At 44.8% G+C, this 26,122-nt stretch overlaps 1 protein-coding gene across 4 annotated transcripts in view; it reads left to right on the forward strand.

Moving 5' to 3' along the window:
• Window positions 1–26,122, forward strand: part of Lrrc20 (leucine rich repeat containing 20) — a 101,537-nt gene that overhangs the window by 2,561 nt on the left and 72,854 nt on the right. For 3 of the 4 annotated variants that reach the window (XM_071611201.1, XM_071611203.1, XM_071611205.1), the window contains one exon: window positions 3,627–3,663. The exons of the other annotated variant lie outside the window; for it this stretch is intronic. The gene's annotated coding sequence lies outside the window, so the exon portion shown is untranslated. The remainder of the gene's footprint in view (window positions 1–3,626; window positions 3,664–26,122) is intronic. 4 annotated transcript variants of the gene reach the window in all.

The following is a 26,122-nucleotide window of genomic DNA, read 5'->3' on the forward strand; positions in this document are numbered from 1 at the left end:
GTCTTTAATTACAGAGTTCTTGTGTTCTAGGGACATCAGTGGCTGTGGGCTGGCTTTCTGGCTACAGCAAAGGGTGAAGATAGTAGAAGAAGTTAGAGGGCGAGACTCAGATGGGATGAAGTAAAACCAATGAAGGCTGAATTAGAATACAGTCCTCAGGTTTGGGGGAGAGTGAAGTATCACCCGCCTTTTAGCTATCTTGCAGTCCCTCCAGCAGTATGTGAAGTTCCAGTTTCTTCATGTCCTTGACCTACACTTGTCAATGCCTGTGTGTTTTATTTTAGCCATCCTAGGTGATGTGGAGTGGATCCTCATTGTGCTTTTGATTCGCATTCTCTAATGATTAATAATGCTGAGCATCTTCATGATGCCATGAAGCCATCCCGAGGTCTATCTTCTTTGGAGAAATGTCTACTCAAATCATTTGCCCATTTTAAAATTGGTTATTGGACTTATTATTAAATTTTAAGAGCAATTTATGTATTCAGAACACCAGAACTTCATCAAATATATGAGTTGCAAATTCTCCTCCCATTCCGTGGGGATCTGAGTGAGCACAGGATAAGAAGGCTTTTCTCACTGGGCACGGTGTCGCATGCCTGTATTCCCAATGGCTTGGGAGGCTGAGGCAGAAGGATTAAAGCCAGCCTCAGTAACTTAATGAGGCCCTAAGCAACTCAGTGAGACCCTGTCTCTAAATAAAATACAAAAAAGGGCTGAGGATGTGATTAAATGCCCCTTGGTTCAATCCCTGGTACCCCACCCCCTCAAAAAAAGAAGGTTTGTCTCAGGGTAGGGTCCTCTGTAGGGTAGTTGGGTCTTGGCCAGCCATTTAACTAGGGGAGCCCCCAATGCCAGTATCTGTAGATGTTTTGTCTTTTGATTGTCATTGTTCCCCAGAGCATCCTTGATTTCCTGCCAGGGCATGTAAGTCTGAGTACCAGATATCTAAGGGCCAAGCTGGAGCTGAGAGGGAGCAGGGACCCCTCTCTCCATTCCGAATATGGGCTTCCCAATGCAGACTTCTCATGACTCTGTTTTCAGTACAACTTCCTCAGGTCACAGCTGGGATGTGTCTCAGAGTCCTGCTGGACTGTGCCTGTTGTTCAGCCTCTAGAGAAGACAAGCCCCTCATCCCCCAGGGGCACAGAGGAGGTCCTCATCCATATAGAATGGTGGAGGGGTGCTGGTGGGGGGGGGCGGTCCAGATGCTCCTTTCAGTGATATCAAATCGGTTCTTTTTTTTTTTTCCCAGCTCCATCTCTAAACCCCGCTCCCCCCATAACAGAAGTACCAGGACTCTCCGAAGGCTGAGCCTTCCTGGAGTCCTGGATACCAAGTGGCCTTTTTCTTATTAACTGCTTCTTCACATTTTCCAGTCAGCCTCGTCTCTTGTCATTTGTCTCCACTTTCTAGCTTCCAAAATTGTGTTGCCCTCCTCAGGCACTGCCATACCCTTTCCTGGCTTCTTAGTCCTTAAGGGTTTTTACCTTTTAAAAGTTCATCACTGGGGAATGAGATTGATCAAATTATGTTATGCTCACCTACAAATATGGTATAATGAGTTCACATGTTATGTATGATTTTTTTGGGGGGGTACCAGAGATTGAACTCAGGGGCACTCGACCACTGAGCCACATCCCCAGCCCTACTTTGTATTTTATTTAGAGACAGGGTCTCACTGAGTTGCTTAGTGCCTTGCAGTTGCTGAGGCTAGCTTTGAACTCATGATTCTCCTGTCTCAGCCTCCCAAGCTGCTAGGATTACAGGTGTGTGCCACCGTGCCTGGCTATTACGTATAATTTTAATGCACCAATAAAAATAAACTAAAGCTGGGCGCAGTGGTGCATCCCAGTGTCTCTGGAGGCAGAGGCAGGAGGATTGTGAGTTCGAAGCCAGCCTCAGCAACTAAGAGAGGCCCTAGGCAACTCAGCAAGACCCTGTTTCTAAATAAAAAGGTTGGGGATGTGGCTCAATGGTTGAGCACTCCTGGGTTCAATCCCTGGTACTACTACTACTACTACTACTAATAATAATAATAATATTAATAATAATAATTAGTAGTAAATAAATTTTAAAAAGAAAAAGAGGATTAAAAGAGGATGCTGGGGGGCTGGGGTTGTGGCTCAGGGGTAGAGCACTTGCCTAGCATGTGCGAGGCCCTGGGTTCAATCCTCAGCACCACATTAAAAAAATAAATAAACAAAATAAAGGTATTGTGTTCAACTACAACTAAAAAATAAATGCTTAAAAAAAATAAAAGAGGAAATTGGGCATGGTAGCACATACCTGTAATCCCAGTGGCTTGGGAGGCTGAGGCAGGGGAATTGCTAGTTCAAAGCCAGCCTCAGCAACTTAGTGAGGTGTTAAACAACTCAGTGAGACCCTGTCTCTAAAATAAAATATAAAAAACGGCTGGGAGTGTGGCTCAGTGGTTAAGTGCCCCTGAATTCAGTCCCCAGTACCTAAAAAAATTGTCTACTCTCATTTCAGAGAGGTTTAATGGGAGAGAAGACATAAACACTTTGTTTAATCTTTGTTTCACTTAAACAACATATTCCATGTTTTTAAATAGTGGAGTGGGCAGGAGTGGGTTGCAATAGCAAAAAAGACATTCAGAGAAGACAAAAGTAGGTGCTTAAAAGAACTTAGAGAAAAGGGGCTCCAGGCTGGGCCTCCAGGAGTGACCTTTACAACATTGTAGAGAGACTTCTTGGGAAGTTTGGAGTCTGAGCCATATGCAATCAGGAGACTGGGGACAGACAGCAGCTCTGCCCCAACACAGCCTAAACTCAGAGATGGGGATCAAAGCCTCACAAAGTCTGCTGCATCCTCATCAGCAGGCAGATGCCTGGAGCAACACTACCTCTCAGCCACTCAACTCAGTTCTGAATGCAAGTCCTGTGGGAGGACATCTCATTGGTGTAACTCAAAGCACTGGCTATAAGGGATCATGGGAAAATATTGTTGAGCTTCCCAGCCTGCACCTTGTGAGGAAGAAAGAGGGAACCAGAAGGCAGTAAGAGCGGTATCGAGTCCACTGACCTGTGTATCCACCAGGAAAGGTAGGGGTAGCTCAGTGGCTGAATGAGCGCCTGACCAGCAAGCATAAGCCTCTGGGTTCAAGCCCCAGCACTGGAGGAAAAAAAAAAAATCTAGGAATTTTTTTTTTTTCTTTAAGCTGGACAATGGAATTCACTCCACCATCTTTCTCACCTCTTCTACTTTCCTTCCTCCTAGCCTCCGTGATTAATTTTTTACTTTTATAATTTTTTGGTACCGGGGATTGAACCCAGGAGCCCTTAACCATTAAGCCACATCTCCAGCCTTTTTTTTTAGTTTGTATTTTTCATTTAGAAACAGGGTCTCGCTGAGTTGCTTAGGGCCTCACTAAGTTGCTGAGGCTGGCCTCCCAACTTGCGACCCTCCTGCCTCAGCCTCCTGACCCGCTAGTATTACAGATGTGTAACTACCATGCCTGGCTCTGGGATTAATTCCTAAAAGCATCCCCTCCTTGCCTCACCTCAGAGGTCAGCAAACATTTTGTATAAATGGTCACAGGGTAATTGTTTTAGGCTTTCCGAGTCACATGGTCTCTGTCACAGCTATTCATTTTGTCGTTGCAGGGCAAAAGCGGACATAGACAATATACAAACAAATGAGGTGAGTCCAGTCATACTTCATTTACAAAAACAAGTGGCCGTGGCCGGATTTGGCCTGCAGCTGTCCTCTGTCTTTGCTTTTACTGCCCATGAACTCAGCAAGTACTTAATGAGCATCTACTGTGTGCCAGGCCCTGCTGATCACCCCTACGCCCCAACTTTTCTGCTTAACTCACACTGGTACTGGCAGCCCAACCAGGGAGCTGCCTGGGTCCCCACTGGCAGGATTATATGCCCACCCATCCACTCACCCACATAAGAAATAAGGGATCAATGTAAAAAAGAAAAGTGAATTTTATGCACTTTGATCAAACTGGAGAGGAGCAGCTACTAGATTGTGTCTCCTGTGTCCCTTCAGGAGTAGTTACAATTCACAGAAACAAAGGCCAGGTGACTACGTGTGTAGATTTCGCTAGACTGTACTAGCCAGAGAATATGTTTTAACTTTCTTGGTGACTGTCCTTAGCTGGAGGAACTTTGGGAAATATGTTTCAACACCACCCCTATTTAATAGTCAGTTTGGGAGCTGGGGGTGTGGCTCAGGGGTGGAGGGCTTGCCTAGCATTTGCAAGGCCCCTGTTTTAATCCTCAGCACTGCAAAAACAAAACAAAAACCTCTTTGGAAGCTGAGAAAGAGAAACTAGACTCAGTCCCAAGCAGAGTGTTGGGGGCGTGGGGAAGGGCCGTAGCTTTTCAGGTTTCCCATTCAGACGTGAATTTGTGCCGCAGTCTGGCTGGGCACAATCAGGAGCCACTTGTCAAAAGAAACTAACTTTATTTTTAGAACCACACACCAAACAAAACAGCTCCTCAGGAAAAATCCTCAGAGCCTCAACTGCCACCACCGGCTTTTTTCAAGCCTCTCTCTCCCCCCCCAAGCTTCTTCTCCACCTCCCACAAACCTCCTGCTCTTGAGGCCGATTGGCTGGGTCACGTGGGCAGAGCCAAAAAGTCCCCCAATGAGCAGCTCCGTGGTCTGAAAGGGCAGGGAAACAGTCCAATGAGCATCACCGCAGAGGAGCCAATCAGCTAGATGTTGCTGGGGCTGAGGAGCCAATCAGCTAGATGTTGCTGGGGCCGCTGTGAGCCAATCATCAGCCGGCAGCTGGATTGCTGGCAGCTGGAAGTTTGCTGGGGCCCCTTCGGCCCCGTACGGGCCACCAAATAGGCGAAATGCAGCAGCTGGTTATCCTCAGAGAAATCTAGATATGTTGTTAGGAAAGGGACCTTATGAGGATCAGCAGCAACAAATTGCATATGATCCTGGCGTATACGCACAAATTGCTGCAGATGCAATTAAGGCATGGAAGACTTTACAAGGACATGGAGGTTTACAAGGTCAATTATCTAAGGTAATACAAGGAGCTAATGAACCTTATGCTGAATTTGTAGATAGGCTTATTCAAACAGCTACCAGAGTTTTTGGGAATACAGAACAAGCAATGCCATTACTAAAACACCTGGCTTATGAGCAAGCGAATCGTTGGTGCAGAGATATCATTAGACCATGGAAACATGAAGATTTAAACACATATATTAAATTATGTAGAGACATTAATGAACAAGAGCAAGTCGTGGCAGCTGCAGTAAAACAGGCTTTAGATGCCAGAGACATTAATGAACAAGGGCAAATTGTGGCAGCTGCAGTAAAACAGGCTTTAGATGCCAGGCCAAGAACATGCTACAATTGTGAACAAACAGGACATTTTAAAAGGAATTGCCCCATTGGAGGAGGGTTTAACAAAACTAGGTATCCAAGGAGTAGAATACCAGGTATTTGCCCACGATGCCGTAGAGGGAGACATTGGGCTAATGAATGCCGTTCTCAAACCACCATAGAGGGTACTCCATTATCAAAAAACGAACAAGGACCAGCAGCCGATTTGGATTCCAGAGAGATTAACCAAGGTCCTGACCCAGTGATTGTCTGGAGTCGGGGGTCTGTTTATGTGTTTCCACAGGGAGAAGAAGCTTGGGGGGGAGAGAGAGGCTTGAAAAAAGCCGGTGGTGGCAGTTGAGGCTCTGAGGATTTTTCCTGAGGAGCTGTTTTGTTTGGTGTGTGGTTCTAAAAATAAAGTTAGTTTCTTTTGACAAGTGGCTCCTGATTGTGCCCAGCCAGACTGCGGCAAATTTGTGTGGATCATCTGGCTCGTGGTGTACTTCACATGCACTACGCCTTTCAAGTGTATGGGTGGATGCATTTTGATAAAGTTTACACCCTTGGGAACACTGCCACAACCAAGATACGGAACATTTTCATCATACCCCAAAATTGTTTGTGCTCCTCTACAGTCAGCAACCCCCAACCCCAACCCCAAGCTCCAGCCTCAGGTAATCAATGATCTGCTTTCTCTCATTTGTTTTGTTTTGTTAGGAGGGATTGAACCCAGGGGCACTTAACCACTGAACCCCATCCCCAGCCCTTTTACTTTTATATTGTATTTAGAGACAGGACTCACTGGGTAACTTAGGGCCTCATAAAGTTGCTGAGGCTGGCTTTGAACTCGCCATTCTCCTGACTCAGTCTCCTGAGCCACTGGGATTATAGGCATGCACCACTGCACCCAGCTTTTCTCTCATTTTTGATTAGTTTTATTTGTCCTAAAACTTTATAGAAATGGAACCATATTGCATATGTTATTTTATGTCTGGCTTCTTCACTCACATATACGCAGCTTCTATCAGTAGTGTGGTTTTTTTATGGCTGGGTAGTATTCCATTTATGGATATACCAAAGACTGCTTATCAGATGAGAATTTAGAGGAAAGACATACTTTTGTCATCTCCCCTATAGCCTACCATGGGAGACTAACAGAGCCTCTAGTGATCTCAGGTTAGATATTCTCTCTAAATGAGGTTATCTAAATAGTTGGCAACTGGGAACTGCTGAGTAATTATGACCCCACAACCAGAGGACCCTCTAGAGCCATACCTGATGTATTGCCAGTGTGGAAAATGCAAAATATACTGCATACGGGCAACCCTGTCTTGGAATTTTTAAAATTTATCAATATACCTAGAGTTTCAAAAATTTGAAGTGACCTGCTATCCTAACCAGGGGTACCCTGCCTGTAGTCATCCATCCTGGTATTTTGCCACCTTAGTTTCCCCAAGCTCATCCTTGTAACTCACCTACATTCGCCTGCTGCCTGTTCCCTCTGGTGCTGTCTTTCCCAGGGTCCGAGGGAGGCTGGTCCCCACCCTTGGCAATGCAACCACCCATATGAGATCTGTATCACCATGAGGATAATGGTTCCTTACATCCGGATAACATTTTTCCACTTTACAAAGCACTTTCACAACCATTATCTCAGCTGAGCCACAGCCTGTGATGGGAGCAGGGTGCTTGTTATCCTTATCTACAATTTGCAGATGAGAAACTGAGGCTCAAAGGAGGTCACCCACTTCTCCTGGATCATGCAGCCAGGAGCTGGGGGAGCTGGGCCAAGAGCTCTGGTTGGTCCTGTGGACTCTCTCCTGCAAGCACCGTTCTCTGGCATTCCTAAAGAGTACCAGCTATCCCTCAGGTGCCCACCCTTTATCATCACATCTGCTGAAGTCCAATGAGTTCAGCAGTATCATTTCCTGAGCTCTTGAAATATAAGAAACAGACTGTTGAGAAAGTGATAATAATACATAATAATAGATAACATTTGTAAGCATCAAGGCTGGGTCAGGTGCTATGCTAGATGCCTGTTAGAGATCTTTAATACCTCAACAGCCCACACATGGTAAGAATTATCATGCCTATTACACAGATGAGGAAACCGCCTCAGAGAAGCTAGCTTGTCCAAAGTGTCCTCCAGAAGTTTCTCCAGTCTTTCGTGGTTGCTGGGAACAGTTCACCATGCACAGGTTTTGACATGCTTTGGTTCAAATGCTGGCTGTACTGCCAGCTTGCTCTATGATCAGGAACTCTGGGCCTGTTGCCTGAAAAGTAGGAGGAGCAATCCTTTATTTAAGAGTGCTTTTCTGAGGATTAAATGTCAGGCCCAGCCAAGATTTGGCTGATGGGGACAGTGATCAGGCATCAAACGGAATCCAAGAAGGTGCCAGAGTCCATCAGGGCTGGAGGGGACAGGGGGGATGGCCGTCTGTCCAGCTATTTCATGAGAGGGCCATGCTTTGGTCTCAGTATTTACTCCTTTGGAGGCCTTGTTGGAGGGGTCTCTTGTCTGTCATTTTAGACTTCAGACAATTAAGGCCGGTTGGTCGCCGTGGGCACGCCTGTAATCCCAGTGGCTGGGGAGGCTGAGACAGGAGGATCAGGAGTTCAAAGCTAGCCTCAGCAATATCGAGGCACTAAGCAACTCAGTGAGACACTGTCTCTAAATAAAATACAAAATAAGGCTGGCTCAGTGGTTGAGTGCCCCTGAGTTCAACCCCTGGTACCAAAATAAAAAATAAAATTAAGGATAGCTTGCTTCAAGCTACTTGGGCATAACAAGGTGCTCTGTTGAAACCAGTTTATTATCTGCCTGCTTACTACACTTCAACACCTATCCTTCCTGTCTTTCTTCCTCTCCATCTTGGTATTTAGCGGAAGATTCTCTGTGGGTACAACTCCCCCTATGTTGCTCCTGGCTGCAGGGTGAAAGGAACAGGAACATCATCGTGGGCAGTACTCTTAAGGTCACACCACGTCTGGTGGAATGTGCTGAACTTGAGAGTTTGAGATCCAACTCCAGAGAGCACTTTTGAAATGGAAATGCAGTCATCCAAACAGTGAGTGGTGAGCCACGCCCTGCACGGCCCAGCCCCAAGGCAGGGGACACTGTGTACAGAGCCCGTGAGCCAAAGGCCTTGCTGGCCAAGTTGAGGCAAGAGGTCCTCTGCCCCGGGAGCCCTGGCCTCTCTTGGGCGGAGTCCAGGGCTTCCAGTGGGAATCCTTTTGTGGTGATTGGGTAGGCACAGTTAGGATCAGAAAGGAAGATTGAATCTGTTATTGGACAAGCTGCCTGGCTTCCATCTATCCATCAACTAATTTATTCCAAACCATGTGCTCACCTCTGAGTATGGCCCTCGCTCCCAGTGTGGGCAGGGACCAGAGCAGACCTGGAGGAGCTCCCACCTAGCCATCCGGTCCGCCTGCCTGGGACAACTCCTTGCACCACGGCCTCCGCAGGATTTGGGTGAGGCTATTCATTCCTCCACGCTGCTGAGTCCTGGGGTAGTGATGACTGGCTGTGAAGTTGGGCCATGTCGCCAGCCCCTCTTCCAGGGCATCCTGATCCTCTTTGAATCTTGAATAAGGACCAGCACGGTCTGGTGACACACAGACATAGAGGTGAACACGTGGAGTGCTGGACACTGAATGGTGTTCCCTCAAAATTCTTCAAAAAAAATTTTTTTTTAAATATTTTTATTTGTAGATGAATACAATACCTATATTTTTTAAATTTATTATTTATTTATTCATTCATTCATTCTAATTAGTTAAACATGACAGCAGAATGCATTTCAATTCATAGTACACATATAGAGCACAATTTTTCATGTCTCTGGTTCTACACAAATTACAGTCACACCATTCATGTCCTCATACATGTACTTAGGGTGATGATATCCATCTCATTCCACCGTCTTACCTACCCCCATGCTCCCTCCCATCCCCTCCCTCCCCTTTGCCCTATCTAGAGTTCTTCCATTCCTCCTCTGCTCCCCCCATCCCCATTATGGATCAGCATCCACTTATCAGAGAAAACATTCGGCCTTTGTTTTTTGGGATTGACTTACTTCACTTAGCATGATATTCTCCAACTGCATCCATTTACCTGCAAATGCCATGATTTTATTTTCTTTTAATGCCCAGTAATAGTCCATTGTGTATATATACCATAGTTTCTTTATCCATTCATCTATTGAAGGGCATCTAGGTTGGCTCCACAGTTTAGCTATTGTGAATTGTGCTTCTATAAACATTGATGTACCTGTGTCCCTGTCATATGCTGATTTTATAGACCAAGGAGTGGGACAGCTGGGTCAAATGGTGGTTCCATTCCAAGTTTTCTAAGGAATCTCCATACTGCTTTCCAGATTGGTTGCACCAATTTGCAGTCCCACCAGCAGTGTAAGACTATGCCTTTTCCCCCACATCCTCACCAACACTTATTTTGTTATTAATTTATTTTTATGTGGTGCTGAGGATTGAACCCAGTTCCTCAAAATTCTTATGGTGGGCTGGGGTTGTAGCTCAGTGGTAGAGCGCTTGCCTCGTATGTGTGAGGCACTGGGTTCGATCCTCAGCACCACATAAAAATAAATGAATAAACAAAGATATATAAAAAAATTATTATGGTGAAGTCCTCACCCGCCCCCAAGGTGGTTGTGTTTGCAGGTGGGGCCTACAGGGAGATGATTGCAGTTAAAACAGCATTCATAGGGTGGAGCCTCTTCTGATAGGGCCGCTGCCTTAATAAGAACATGGGGATGTTAGAGTTCTCCCCTCCATGTGAGGACACAGCCAGAAGGCAGCCATCTGCAACTGGGAAGATGGCCCTCGCCAGGAACCCAGTCATACAGCACCTTGAGGTTGGCCTTCTAGCCTCCAGAACAGTGAGAAAATAAACTTCTGTTGTCGATGCCACTCAGTATGTGGGATTTTTTTCTCTTTTTCTTTCTTTCTTCTTCTTCTTTCTTTCTTTCTTTTTTTTGATATAGCTTTCCCCTATACTACCCAGGCGGACCTTGAATTTGCAATCCTCCTGCCTTAGCCTCCCAACTAGCTGGGATTATAGGCCTGCGCCACTGTGCCTGGCGCAGTCTGATTTTGCTAAGGCAGTCTGAGGAGATCTAAGGCAGGGAATTATTCAAAAAGCTCTATTTTGTTCTATAAAAAAGAAACCCGAGGGGCTCCAGTGTTCCTGGGCCCCTGTTCTGCGTTTCTCCAATGAACTTTGTTCCCCCTGGTTTGCTGCCGTCAGTTTGAACTGGCCCACGTCCAGGCCCTCTCCAGGCCCTCTCCAGGCCCTCAGGCCCTTCTAGCTACCACTGTTGTCCTGGGCCTCTGCTCAGCCATTCGTTGCACACAAACTACTTTGATGTCACATTCAATAGACACTTTTTAGTCCCTGTCTGACTTTTTTCTTTTTCAATGCTAGGGATGGAACCCAGGGCCCTGTGCATGCTAAGTAAGTGCTCTCCAACTGAGCTACACACCCAACATTTTGTAAGATAAAAAAGAAAAATTGAAGACAGAGTCTTGCTAAGTTGCCCCGGCTGGGCTGGAACTGGCAATCCTCCTGCCTCAGGCTCCTGAGTAGTTGGGATTGCAGGTGTGAGCCATCATGCCCGGCAATTATTTTTTTAAAAATTCTTTCTCCTCCCTTGCATTTCTGGACCCTGGTCCCTTCTGTTTCTCTTCATTCCTTCCTGGCATCTCTTTTTCAGTCTTTAGCCACCATCTGCCACCCAGCTGCCCCACACAGAGTGTTGCTGTTAGCCAGGTCTTGCCTCTTTGTTCCTTGCTGGCTGCCTCTGACATCTGTGGGTACAGCCCAGATTCCTTGCTGAACCCCTGACAGGGTGTCTCTCAAGCACATCATGTGGTGTGTCCATTAAATGGAGCCTGCTGTCTCCTGCTCTGCTCTCATTTCTGCTTCTTACTCTCATATGGACAGCCCGAAGAACTATGAGTATTTATTATTTCTATATGGCTTTTTTTTTTTTATAAACATACAAAAGAGAAAAGATCAATGGATGCCCAGTGCCCTTTCTAAAGTTGCAGCAGAGAAGTGGACCCTTGTCTAGGAGAGCAGGGTATAGCAGATTTCTAGTGAAGTCTCTGTTATGGATGGTTTTTGGGAAGGGCTGGGGCAGGCTTGTGTGAGACACTGAAGTGTGGAACACTGCTTTGTTATGAGATGGGGCTGGACCAGAGATGGCACTTTGGTGACCACATCCAGCTCACAGATGCATTTTGTTTGGCCCATCTGAATTGTTCAAAATTGATTGATGGGTTGTCAACGTTAAAAAAAAACAAAAACAAAAATCTGGGTATTCCAGCCAGGCGCAGTGGTGCATAGCTGTAATCCCAGAAACTCCTGAGGCTGAGGCAAGAGAATTGCAAGTTCAAGACCAGCCTCAGCCCTCAGACTTAGCCTCAGCAACTTAGTAAGCAACTAAGCCCTAAGTAAGATCTTGTCTCAAAGATTGAGGATGTAACTCAGTGGTAAAGCACCCCTGTGTTCAATCCCCAGTACCAAAAAAAGCAGGGGCGGCCCTGGATATTCTAATATAAAAGATATATTTCTAGCATTTTAAAAAGTCAGGTTTAGCCATTCTAGGCCACAGCACAGCAGCAATATTTGGAGCTGGTTTACAGCTGCCCCATCAGAGGGACCATTCTCCAGTCTTCACCTGCCTGCTTTACTCTATGTAACCACCTGGGTCCTGGAAACATATGAATTTGTTATACCTGACCTAGATATTCTCCAGTTTTCATTTACCCTGTGATTTTTTTTTAATTATCATATTTAGGTAGCAGAGAAATTTTCCTTGGGACTTTCTTGAGCTTCCCCTATATGACTCATCCTTCGGTGAGAAATACTCTGACTACCTGCTGTCTGCCTCTCTCTCCACTCCCTTGTCCTGTTCCTATAATTCCTCGGTTCAGGTCTTGAGCTCTCTCAGAGGCTCATTCCATCTCCATTCTGTGTCTTTTTTTTTTTTTTTTTTTTTAGTACCAGGAGATTAAATCCAGGGTGCTTGACCACTGAGCCCCCTCCCTAACCCTTTTTATTTTTTTATTTGAGACAGGGTCTCACCGAGTTGTTCAGGGCTTTGATAAATTGCTGAGGCTGGCTTTGAACTCCTGAGCCTCCTGCCTCAGCCTCCCGAGTTGCTAGGATTACAGGTGTGCGCCACCGTGCCCAGCATCCTCTGTCTCTTCAAAGCCCAGCCTTTGCAGGCATTTAGGTAAAAAGCATGTGTGCCTTTGCCTTTCCAATACTCTGTCAGTTTGCCTGATATTTATTTGCACGTTTATTTACTATTTGGTGGTACTGGGGATTGAACACAGAAGCATTCTGCCACTGATCTACATCCCCAGACCTTTCTATTTTTTTAAAATATTTATTTTGGGGGGATACCATGTTACCAGCTATGGCCCCCTTCTCCCTTGGGAGAGGCCTATGTTACCCCCTTTTAAATAAACCCTGCTTCATATATATATATATATATATATGTATATATATATATATATATATTTTTTTTTTTTTTTTTTTTTTTTTAATTGTAGTTGGACACAATACCTTTATTTTATTTTTTTTTGTTTTTATGTGGTGCTGAGGATTGAACCCAGGGCCTTGCATGTGCTAGGCAAGTGCTCTTTCACTGAGCCACAACCCCAGCCCTCTGTTTTTGAGATAGGATCTCACTAAATTGCTGAGGTTGGCCTCAAACTTGTTATCCTCTTGCTTCTATCTTCCTAGTTTCTGGGGTTACAATTCTGTTTTTCTGACCTTTATTATTATTACTATTAGTATTAGTAGTACTGGGGATTGAACTCAGGGGTGGCTTACCGCTGAGCCACATCCCCAGCCTTTTTATTTCTTATTTTGAGACAGGGTCTCACTGAATTGCCAAGGCTGACATCAAACTCTCCATCCTCCTGCCTCAGCCAGCTGAGCTGCTGGAGTTGCAGGCATGAGCTACTGCTCCGGCCTCTGCTTGACTTTTAGAATAAGATATCAGAAGATAGAGGAATAGATGGAGACGCTGAGGCAGGAGGATCACAAATTCAAGGCTACCCTAGGCAACTTAGCAAAACCTGTCTCAAAATTGAAAAAAAAAAAAAAAATTAAATGGCTGGGAGTGTAGCTCAGTGGTAGAGCATCCTTGGGTTCAATCCCCAGTGTGTGTGTGACACATACACACACACACACACACACAGTAGAAAATTCTTTTTAAAAAAAATATTTATTTTTTAGTTGGACACAATACCTTTATTGTATTTATTTATTTTCGTGTGGTGCAGAGGATTGAACCAGGGCCTCTCACGTGCTAGGCAAGCGCTCTGCTGCTGAGCCACAACCCCAGCCCCCCTGTAGAAAATTCTTAAGGTTATATAAGGTTCCGAACATCCTCTAACACACATAGAGGAACTAAAGACAGTCTAAGGAGCTGCTGGGACAGTTAGGAAGGCCCTCAGTTACGGGTGATAGCAAACTCCCCTTCAATGTCTGGAAAACAAAGCCACAGAACAAAATGTCTGGTTACTGCAGCTGGTAGGGACTCCTCTCTCGTGACCAGGGGATGGTGGCAGACGTTGTACTATCAAAAGGCAGGAGGAGAGTCATCTGTTTTATCAGCAATGTAAACACTTGCCCAGAAATCCCCAACTGATTTCTGGTTTTATTTCAGTGGCGTTACAGGTGGAGTTATATCCTGCTCCTCCCCCTCCCTGTCCTCTACCCTACAAAAGATATGTTGGAGTCCCAACTGAGAACGTGACTTTATTTGGAGACAGTTCTTAACAGTGGCAATCGAGTTAAAAAGAGGGCATTAGGGTGGGTTCTAACCCAACATGAGTGGTCTTTATAAAATGTGGAAATCCAGACACTAGCAGCCTGCACAGCAGGAAGGTGGCGTCCACAGGCACTAGGAGAAGATGGCCATGCACAAACCAAGGACAGACACCCAGAACAGGTACTTCCCTCACATACTCAGAAGGATCTCATCCAGCTAATACTTTGATTTCAGGTTTCTGGCCTCCCAAACTGTGAAACAGTACATTTCTATTGCTTAACCTATGCTGTTTGGAGTCCTTTGTTTTGGCAGCTGTAGCAAACTAGCAAAAGTTAACAGATCATGACACAGAAGAGAGGCAGGGAAAGTGAGTGCTTGGCTGGCATACTGCTGTCCTACGAAGATGAGGAGCAGTCGGGCGTGATGGTGTGCGCCTGTAATCCCAGCATCTCAGGAGGCTGAGGCAGGAGGATCACCTGTTCAAAGCCAAACTCAGCAACTTAGTGAGGCCCTAAGCAACTTAGTGAGAGCTGTCTCTAAATAAAAATAAAAAAGGGGTGGGGATGTGGCTCAGTGGTTAAGCACCCCTGGGTCCAATCTCTGGTACCAAAAAAAAAAAGAGGATGTAGTGGTAAGGAAAAAGAGAAGGGTGGATATTGGACTAGCAACCAAGAGCACCTACTGATATCCTGGTAAGTCAGGGACAGAAAGACTGGTCTACAAAAAAGACTGAAGAAGATGAATGAATTTATGATTTCCTAGCCTGTTGGTGACTAAACAGTTGATCAATAAACACTTCCTAAGCATGTAGGGGATCTGCATCCCTGTGCTTTGTAGCAGATACGTCAGTGTCAGTCTCAGCCTTTCTCTCAAGTAGCTCATAATTAGAGAGGGGACACATGGTCTGTATTTATGTCTATATACCCACGGGTCTCAGTAGCCCGAATATGAAAAATAATGTTTATTTCTTTGGCTTGGTCCTCACCTGCTGAATTGCAGGAACCTCTATCTCAAATCCCTCCTTTTGTAGAGACTGCTAATTTCCTCTTAGTATCCATTTCACCTTCTTCATTTCAGTAATAAAATCTATAGGTTTTAGCTGGGTACTTGACCACCATAGACTAATTTCTCAGCCTCACTTGTGGCTAGGTGTGGTCATATGGCTAAATTCAGACTTGGAGATATAATAAAGTAATGTGTGCAGCATCTGGGTCATCTCCTTCAAGGCAAAGTGGCTTCCTCTGGTCCTGCCAGCTCAGAACTGGTGTAATAACTCACCTGCCTCCTTGGACCCAGAGAGGCAGGGCCATGTTAAAAATGACAGAATAGGGGCTGAAGTCGTGCCTCAGTGGTAGAGCGCTCACCTGGCATGTGCGGGGCCCTGGGTTCAATCCTCAGCACCACATATAAATAAAGGTATTGTATGCAACTACAACTAAAAAATAAATAAATAAACATTTTTAAAAAATGACAGAATAACTGTCTCCATTTCAGAGCAGTGCTGTCAACCTCCCCTGGATCACTTGTTTCCTGAGGGAAAAAAAAATAAACTATTCCATTTAAACTGCCCAGTGTTGTGGGGGTCTTTGTTATAGCAGCTTAACTGTACTAATCGGTATACAAAGTGATATACAAAGCAGGTATCCCATGAGTACTTGCAGACATAGTTGTCCTCTCCACCCAGACACATCTTTTTATTTTTTTAGTTGTAGATGGATACAATATTTTTGTTTTATTTATATATTTTTGTATGTGGCGCTGAGGATCGGACCCAGTGCCTCATGTGAGGCCAGTACTCAGCCATTGAGCTACAACCCCAGCCCCAACCAGGCACATTTCACAAGAGCTTCATTTCCAAGTCACGTGGCAGACCCACCTCTGGATCTTAGTTTCTCACTAGGACCCAGAAGCTGGGGGTGGGGTTAGAGTGAGGCAAACAAAGCAATGGGTGCCAGACTTAAGGAGGAACTTACTTTCAGGCTTCTTCAAGGAATAGGGTTGGCACTGAAAAGGGAGTGCCTCCTTAAATTTTGTAACAAGGGTGACACTAGTACCTCCCTAAAGGCTTGTTCTTTGACCTAACTGCTACTGAACTCTGATTCCACTGCTAGGAATTCTTCCTGTGGAAATAAACCAACAGGTTTTTAAGCCATATGTATATAATGATAGTTTTCATGAAAAAGTATAGAAATATATAACCAAAACGACAGTCATCTAAATGATAATGGGCTGGTAGTTACCTTTGGAAGGTAGGATCACAAGTGAGTTTCCCCATTGCCTTTTTTAATGTTTTGCCACTTTCTGCACACTGCAAATAGCATTTTTGTAGTTGGTGGTGGTGGGGATATTATTTAACATAATTTTAAATTGTCCTTTTTTTTTTTTTCAAATGTGACTCATCAGGCTGGGACTAATGTGACAGGTCCATTATAGACAGGCTGGGACAAGCATGCTGGGCCTGGGCCTTCCTGAGGGCTTTGTGGGAGGAGATGTGGTAATTTGGGGGTGCTGCATGGTACTGAGTTGCTCCCTGGGGGAGCTCAGCCTACCTGGCACCACTGTGGCTGGAGTATAGTCGATGGACTTGAACCTCAACTCTGCCATGTACAAGCCTCAGGATTTCAGGCAAGGCCTTTAGCCTCTGTGCTCAAGTTTTCACATCCCTACAATGGAGACAGCACAAATGATGCCTTCCTTGGGTGGTGTTGTGGCTGGAGTAAGAAAATGTGTATAAAGTGTGGACACAGCCTGGCTCACTCAGGGTAACTCGGGAGGTGGGCATTGACATTGTTATGGACACCCCCGCCTGGATGTGTCAGTCTGACCTCAAACACATCATGAATGTCTCCATGCCTGATCACTCCATTCTCCAAACCTGTTCCTTTCTGTGGCACCATCCCATAATGTCTTGAGCCAGAAGCCAGGTGGTTTCCCCAAATCCAAACCATTGCCCAGCTCTAGTGATTCTTCCTCCTGCTCTCCTGCATCTTCTGTGTGCTGTTGCTATCACCTCTTCCTTGGAAGACGGGGTCTCCTCATTGTTCTTCCTGGACCCCACTAACTCTTCTCCTCATTGCAGATAGAGGAAACTTCAAATACAAACCCGATCTCTTCATGGCTCTGTTCAAAAGCCTCTCTGATTTCCAGTTGCATTAAGACATACCAGATGACCAGGACCAGCACAGCCTGACCCCTGGTCACCCCTCTGTCTCTGGCGTTCCCTCTCCTTCTCTGACCACCAGCCTAAGGTTCTGTCGGTTCCTCGCAAAGACCAGCGCTTTGCAGCTCTGGGGCTCTGATCTGCTCCTTCCTCTGCTTGGGACCCTCTTCTTCTTCTCTTATTCTGGTTCACTCAGGCTCGCTCTCTCTTTTTAAATTTTTTGTAGCTGTAGATGGACAGCATGCCTTTATTTTATGTTATGCTAAGGATTGAACCCAGTGCCTCACATGTGCTAGGCAAGCGCTCTGCCACTGAGCCCCAGCCCCAGCCCTCAGGCTCTCTCTTTAGGCCTCTGCTGGATGCACTTTCCATAAAGAGGCCTCCCCAACCACACAATCTAAATCAGCCCTCCCTTTTATTTTCTCTTCCTGTACTTTTCTGCAAGACACTTTTCACAAACTGTAATAATGAACATGTATTTGTATGTTCCTTTAACATCTGTCTCTACTTTCAAATTAAAAGCTTCAGGCCAGGCTTGGTGGTGAAGTCCTGTATTTCTAGCCATTCAGGAGGTTGAAGCAGGAGGATTGAAACTTCAGGGCCAACCTCTGCAATTCAGTGAGACCCTGCCTCAAGATAAAAAACTAAAGGGCTGGGGATGTAACTCAGTAGTAAAGTGCCCCTGGTTCAACAATCCTTGGTACTAAACAAACAAACAAAACTTTCAGGAAAGCAGCAATTTTTTTCCTAAACTCTGTAACACCTAACATAGTGGCTGGAAAAAAATGCACACTCAGGGGGCTGGGGTTGTGGCTCAAGAGGTAGAGCGCTCACCTAGCATGCGTGAGGCACTGGGTTTGATCCTCAGCACCATATAAAAATAAATAAAATAAAACTATTGTGTTCAACTACAACTAAAAAATATTTATTAAAAAAAAAATCAACACCAGGCGCAGTGGTGCATGCCTGTAATCCTACCCTCCTGGAGCTGAGATAGGAGGATTGCAAGTTCAAAGCCAGCCTCAGCAAAAGTGAGGTGCTAAGCAACTCAGTGAGACCCTGTCTCTAAATAAAATACAAAATAGGACTGGGGATGTGGCTCAGTGTTTGGGTGTCCCTGAGTTCAATTCCTGGTAAACCCCCGCCCCCCCAAAAAAAATTCTACTGGTCCATGAAGACCCAAATCTGGGAAGTAGTACCCAACAGGGCACTGAACATGAACACAGAGCTGGGAGAAAATGTGCAGAATGAGCAAGATCCTGGAGCCTGAGTGAGTGACTCAAGTTCACCACTGGGTGGGGCTCAGATATAGCAAAACTCAGGAAGGTGGCAGGGCTAAAGCCTGAGAGATGCTTGTTCACAGTCACTTCTGTGTGACTCTTGCTTCCCACAGTAGCATGCAAGCACCTTGAGGGCACTGCCTGCTTCTGCAAACCCTGCAGTACCTGGCTTCTGCTGGGTCCCTCTCACCAGGGCGAATCCTGTAGAAGAGTGACTGGGTGAACTGCTTTTCAGTCACAGAATGGCAGAAACTTGAAATGACCTGAGTTCCTGCTGTTGGTAACTGAACTGCAGACAGAGATGTGGGCCCAGATGGAGGACACAGGGACAGGGGGATACATGGAGGGTCTGACTCGCACATGTCTTCATATTTTGCTTCCATCTTTTCCCTTAAGAGTTGAGAGATGAGCCTGGTGCAGTGGTGCATGCCTGTAATCCCAGCGGCTCAGGAGGCTGAGGCAGAAGAATCCCGAGTTCAAAGTCAGCCTCAGAAACTTAGTGAGGCCCTAAGCAACTCAGTGAGACCCTGTCTCTAAATAAAGTATAAAATAGGGCTGGGGATGTGGCTCAGTGGTAGAGTGCCCAATCTCCAGAACCCCACCCCCCACCCCCCAAAAAAAGTGTTGGGGATGTGGCTCAGAGTTCAAGCACCTCTGGGTTCAATCTCCAGTACAAAAAAAAAAAAAAAGCTGATAGATGAGGGCCTACATGTGGAGAAGGAATAGAAGGGGAAATGTAAAGCTTTGTATTTGTCTACTAGGTCTTTTATAAATTGGGTGGCTGAGCAACAGGAATACATTGTCTCACATTTCTGGAGGCTAGAAATCCAAAATCAAGGGGTCAGCAGGGTTGATTTCTTCTGAGGGCTGTGAATGAAGAATATTTCTGGACCTCTCTTCTTGGCTTAGGTGTGGCCATCTTCTCTCTGTGTCTGTTCACTTTGTCGTCCCCCTGTGTGTGTGTCTGCATACAGATTTTCCCTTTTTATAAGAACCCCAGTCATATTGGATTAGAGCCCATACCAATGACCTCAATTTTAACTTGATTATATCTTTTTAAAAAATATTTTTTTCTTTAGTTATACATGGACACAGTATCTTTATTTTGTTTATTTATTTTTATGTGGTGCTGAGGATCGAACCCCGTGCCTCACATGTGCAAGGCAAGCGTTCTGCCACTGAGCCCCATCCCCAGCCCTTGATTATATCTTTAAAGAGTGTATCTTCAAATGAAGTTACATCCCAAGATACTGGGCTTTAAGACTCCAACATAGCTGTGTGTGTGTGTGTGTGTGTGTGAGAGAGAGAGAGAGAGAGAGAGAGAGAGAGATACTAATCAACCCATAATAGGCCTTGAGATTGCTTCTAGAAACTGTCTAATGGGAAGTGGTCCCCATCAGGGTCTTCAGTCACAGAAGCTGAGCTTAGTCTGCAGAGTGGTGCCCCTTTCATAAGTACCCTAGAATTGAAATTTTTTAAAAATATTTATTTTTTTAGGTGTAGATGGACACAACACAATGCCTTTATTTTGCTGAGGATGGAACCCGGGTCCTGCCCATGCTAGGCGAGCGCTCTACCATTGAACCACAATCCCAGCCCCTAGGATTGAAAATTTATGCTGTTAAGTGCAGGGCAGACCCTTCAGGGAGCAGTTATATAACAACTTTGTAATTGCACAAGAGGTTTCTTTGTGCAATTGGAAAATTCACAAGGCTTTCCAGTACCAATCAGGGCTATGTCCAAGGCCTAATAAGCATTTGAGTCCCTTTCTGTTTACAGGTGAAAGTGTATGGTTTCTGACTCAGGTGGCCAATCTTGGACAAGGTCTCTAAGGATTTCGGACCTTCAAAGATGTTCTGGATCTCTTCAGAGGAACCTGCTTGAAGCCTGTTGAGTTTTTTTTTTTTTTTTTTCACTGAGAAGTCTGGGTGGGGCTTCCCTTGCACAATCTACCTTTGTGACCCGCTTGTTTTTGCTATTCTGAAACTGAAGATGGAAATGAATGGCTTGCAATTTCTAGTCCCTCCCTGGCAGTGAGAGATAAAAATCTCATTAATTGACTGCATTAAACAGAGTCAGTAACTGATGTGATTAAAAATCTTAGCACTATTGATAAATACTTACCAAGTACGCATTGTGATCTAGGCATTGCAGAGGTATTTATTGAGCCCTGGTGTAGATTGAAAAATCAGATCAATTCTCCCCTCATCTGTGTACTCACAATGTTTGCAATGTGACTCTCCTTTCTTCCTATCAGGAGATGGAAGTCTCTTTCCTCAACTTGAACCTGACTTACATCTGTGTGGTTGACATAACTGTGAAAGTGAAGAAGTGTCCGTCTTGAGCCTACAGCTTGAGAGGATGTGCCCAAGTCCACTCTCGTTCCTGGGACCTTGCAGTTCCATTTGAGCAATCCTGGGCTGGCCTGCTGGTAGATGAGAGACAGGTGGCCCACTTGCCTCAGCTGACAGCTAACCACCCCCAGAAACAGAGGCTGCTGGCTGCCTGGCAACTGGTCACAGATGCATATGGGAGTCCAGCTGTGACTAGAACCACCCAGCTAATCCCAGCCTAAAATGCTGACCCAAATGCATTCTGCTGTCATTTACTTTTTTAAAAAATCAATAAAATAAAATGCTGACACATGAGACCAGGAACTAAAGCAGTGTTTGTTGTTTTAAGCTACTTCTAAGTTTTGTAATGTTTTATTATGCAGCAAAAGCTGACTGATACAAGCACTTATGAAACACCAAGCTCTGGTGTTTAAAATCAGAGTCTTGCTAGAAAAAGGGCTTGTACAAGTAGTTCACTCGTGGGTGTAATGCAGTAAGATGTAATGCTCTGGAGAAGTGGACATGGTAGGCATTAGAAGAGGTGGCCTTTGAGCTGGGAAGGAGTACTGTCCCTTTGGAGTTGAAAGAATTAAGATGGACTTCCTGGGAGAGGGGACTGAGCCAGGTAAGGAACGAGTGTGAGAAACCTAAGTTGACATCAGGAGTCACAGTGTTTGTGGAGCCCTAACTATGGCCACACAAGCCCTGCACTGGCTCTCTCTATCTGGCCTAGCACACACAGAGGAAGACATCCAGATGTGTAAATTGGCCAGAAATGTAAGGCTAATTTTTGTTTGTTTGTTTTTGCAGTGCTGGGTAGTGAACCCAGGGCCTCAGGCACATTAAGCAAGTGTGTTGAGAGCCACAGCCGAGTCGGAATGGTCCCTGGCATTTTGCCAGTAGTATTGGTTGAGAGGCGAGCCATTAAGATGATGCTGGATTGATTCAATTGTATATTAGACCTTTATTGTCCACCTGGGCGCCCGCTACTTTGGAGTTCTCTCGAGGATTGCCTGGGGAGTTCTCCGTTGGTTGGGGAAGTTCAGGGAGAGGGAGTTTTGGTTGGCGTGTGGTGTTCCTGGAGGAGCGCGTGGGTGGCGTTCGGGAGGGAGTGTGCGTGGAGTGCTGTGGGAGTTAGGAAATAAAGTCTGTTCCTGCTTGAGTGGCTCGTGATTTGTGCCTAGCCAGACTGCAGCACAAGTGCTCTACCACTGGGCTATACCCAGCGCTCTAAGGCTGATTTTAAGTGAAATAAAAATATCAGTGTCTGCTTTGTCCAGAGTAACAAGTCTCTTGGCTTCAGCAAAATTGACTCTACCAATTTGTTATTTATATTTGGTGCTTCGTATATGTCTGGTGGGGGTGGGAGGAGTGGAGAGAAGATTGAGAGAGGGAGGCCTTCATAAGTCTTGCTGGGGAGGTTCAAGGGATCAAAAAAACCATAGCTGCTCAGGCTTCCGCTCAATTAGAAACTCCTTGAGGGCAGGGTCTGTGTCTGAGTTATCTCAGTGTATCTGGAGGCACAGGGATCTTGCATATCCTGGGCATTAGTTTTGAAAGATTTATTCTAGAGGTAATTTCCATTCTCTTCCTTTTCCTATAAACCCATTATACAACTTGGGTATCCCTTATCTGAAATGCTGGGGACCAGAAGTCTTAGATTTTGGATTTCTTTTTAATATCTGCACATACTTAATGAGCTATCTTGAGGATGGGACCCAAGTCTAAACATAAAATTCACTTATATTTCCTATGTACCTTACACAATCTATTTAGTGCACCTGCATTTTTTGTTCTGTTCCCCACTTTTTATTGGTGCATTATATATGTACATAATGATGGGATCTGTTGTTACATGTTCATTCATGCACACAATATAACAATATAATTTGGTCAATATCACTTCCTGGTACTTCCCTTCTTCCTCCTCGCATCTTACCCCTTGGACCCTTTCCTCTACTGATCTCCTTTTGATTTTTAAAAAATATTTATTCTTAAGCTTTAGATGGACACAATATCTTTATTTTACATTTATGTGGTGCTGAGGATCAAACCCGGTGCCTTGTGCATGCTAGGCGAGCGCTCCACCACTGAGCCATAACCCCAGCCCCTCTCCTTTTGATTTTAATGAGATTCCCTCCCCACACATACCTTTCTTTTCTTTTTCCTCTCTAGCTTTTACATATGAGAGAAAACATATGACCCTTGACCTTCTGGGTTTGACTTATTTCACTTAACATGATGTTCCTTTGTTCCATTCATTTTCCTGTAAATGACATAATTTCATTTTTATTTATGGCTGAATAAAACTCCATTGTGTGTGTGTGTGGTGTGTGTGTGTGTGTGTGTGTGTGTGTGAGAGAGAGAGAGAGAGAGAGGGAGAGATCTCACATTTTCTTAATCCACTCATCCATTGATTTCATAGTTTGGCTATTGCGAATTGTGCTGCATGGGTATGCCTGTATCACTGTAGTATAACTTTAATTCTTTAGGCTAAATACTGAGGCGTGGTAGAGCTAAGTCATATGGTGGTTCCATATCTAGTCTTTGAGGCACCTTCAAACAGACTTCTGTAGTGGTTGTACTAATTTACAATTCCACCAACAGTGTAAAAGTGGTAAAAGTGTTCCTTTTCCTCCATATCCTTTCCAGCAGTTATTATTATTTGTATTCTTGATGCCTGCCATTCTGACTGGGGTAAGGTGAAATCTCAATATATTTTTGATTTGCACTTCCCTAATTGCAAATGATGTTTAACATTTTTTAAACTTTTACTTTTTTAATATTATCTTTATTTTTTTATTTTTATGTGGTGCTGAGAATTGAACCCAGTGCCTCACGCATGCTAGGTGAGCGTGCTACCACTTGAGCCACATCCCCAGCCCTGTTTAACATTTTTTATTTGTTGGTCATTTGTATTTCTTCTTTTGAGAAGTATCTAATTCATTTGTCCATTTATTAATTGGATTACTTGATTATTTTGAAAGTTTTTTGAGTTCTTTATATATTCTAGATATTACTCCTCTATCAGAAGAGTAGGTAACAGAGATTATTTTTTCCCATTCTGTATTTCTTCCCAGTCCTGTTTCCTTTGCTTTGCAGAAGCTTTTTCACTTGATGCCATCCCATTTATTAACTCTTGGTATCATTTCCTGAGCTTTAGAGGTCCTATTGAGAAAGTCTTTGCCTGTACCTATATATTGGAGTGTTGACCCTACCTTTTCTTCTAGGAGTTGCATAGTTCTGTTCTAATTCCTAGGCCTTTGATCCATTTTGAGCTGATTTTTTTGTGCATCTATATTTTCACTGTGACCCAACACATGAGGTCAGATGTGGAATTTCCCACTTGTGGCATCCTATTGGTATTCAAAAAGTTTCAGATTTTGTAGAATTTCAGATTTTGAATTTTTGGATTAGGGATGCTTCAACTGTGTTTCTAGGGTTACTATAACAAATTGCCAAAAACTGGGTAGTTGAAAAGAAGAGAAATTTATTCTCCCACATTTCTGGAAGCTAGAAGTCTGAAATCAAATTGTTGATAGGTCTGGTTCCTTTTTGGAGGATCTGAGGGACAATCTGTTCCTTGTCTGTTCTTGTTTCTAGTCCTTGTAAAGGATTCTTTGCATTCCTTGGCCTGACACAAAATTCCAGTCTCTGCTTCCCTCATCATAAGTGCCGTGTCTCTTGTCTTCTTTTTTTTAGCTGGCCATAGAAATGACTCTCAAAGTAATTGTGGTGCCTTTGAAGGGGTAGTCCCTGAATCTCCTCAAATAATATGCTGCCCCTGAGAGCAGCTGAGCTCTCCCTTTGCCTGTTAATATATGGATGTTCACCATTGTGGCTGGATAGGGGCGGTCTGCACCCTGCACCAATCCTTGGCTGTTATGGCCAAGTCCTTAGTTGTTATCCAAATATTGGGCTATCATTGTCTTGGGTGAATCTGTACCACAGACAGACAGACAGACACTCCTGGACACTGACTTCATAGGCCACTTGCTCACCCTTTGAACCCAACATCAAAAATCCTTATACTACTAAATACTCCAGGTGGGTCCAGAGGGAGGACAACATCAACTTCCCTTGTACACTGTACTGAGAATCCTGGGGTGAGAAGTGAAGAGAGGAAGAGGGTCCAGGGTGATTCAGGACTTCAGGGATGAAGGCCCATTTGGTGTGTGTATAGGCACTCTAACCACTTGCAGGGACCAGCTTTAAATTTACATTCCAGTTGGCTCAAGCCTGCATAGTTGTGACCAAGGCAGAAAACCTGTTGGATAGTCTGTTGACCACCATGATGCTCCACCCTCACATCTGTCTGTTTGTAGGAGGGGCATGGCAGTAGCCCCACCACCAGTTCACTCACTGGGCTGGGGTTGTCCCCCAAGATGATGGCCAGTGCCTTCCCTGCAGTTGTGGGGGCCTCCCTCTATCCAGGTGGGCCAGGGCTGCAGCCTTGGGAGGCAGCTGCAGCTCCACTGAGAAATGTGTCCCTTCTCTTCCATGAACAAGGGTGGTTTTGGATTATTGGTGTGCTCCACTCCAGTATGAGCTCTTCTTAACTAATTACATCTGCAATCACCCTATTTCCCAAGAAGGTCATATTTGGAGATCAGGCTCTTAACAAGTCTTTTCTGGGGGACACAATTCAACCCATAGCATTCACTAATCTCCAAGGGAATATGTGTTCCTTGTCAGACTGCTGAAGCTTCTGGAGGCCCAATTATTGCTTCTTCAGGACTCAGCAACTCAAGACGTGCTTTTGCTTATTGGAGCATTTGACAGGCTTAGGCTTTCCAATTTTTACTGTCGAGGCAGGGCACCCTCTCGTCTTCCCACATAGCCTTTAGCAGATATGGGGTGTCCTCTCTAAGTGAAGGTCAGTGAGGCAGCGACCTTTGAGCGAGGGGTCATGGCTTGGTTTGGACGCTGTGTTAAGCATTCGATGTATCAGTCCTTTTGATAACCCTGTTAAGTAGGTATTTATATATTTAATTCCTATTTTATAGATGAACACATTGGGCTTTCAAGAGGCTAAATAACTGCCAGAATTATTATTTCTAAAAACCTGAATGGGCGGCAGAAAGCCCTAGACGAAAAGTTCCCCATTCTTCGTCTTCACGTTTTCCGAAGTACCCGGGATCTGGCTAATTCAGTCCATCTCTCAAGAAAACCAAATCTGGAACCTCAATTCTATTGATTCTGGGACGCGGTGCACACTCG

The sequence above is a fragment of the Marmota flaviventris genome, chromosome 4 (genome assembly GCF_047511675.1).
Source record: "Marmota flaviventris isolate mMarFla1 chromosome 4, mMarFla1.hap1, whole genome shotgun sequence".
In the NCBI taxonomy this organism is placed as follows: Eukaryota; Metazoa; Chordata; class Mammalia; order Rodentia; family Sciuridae; genus Marmota; species Marmota flaviventris.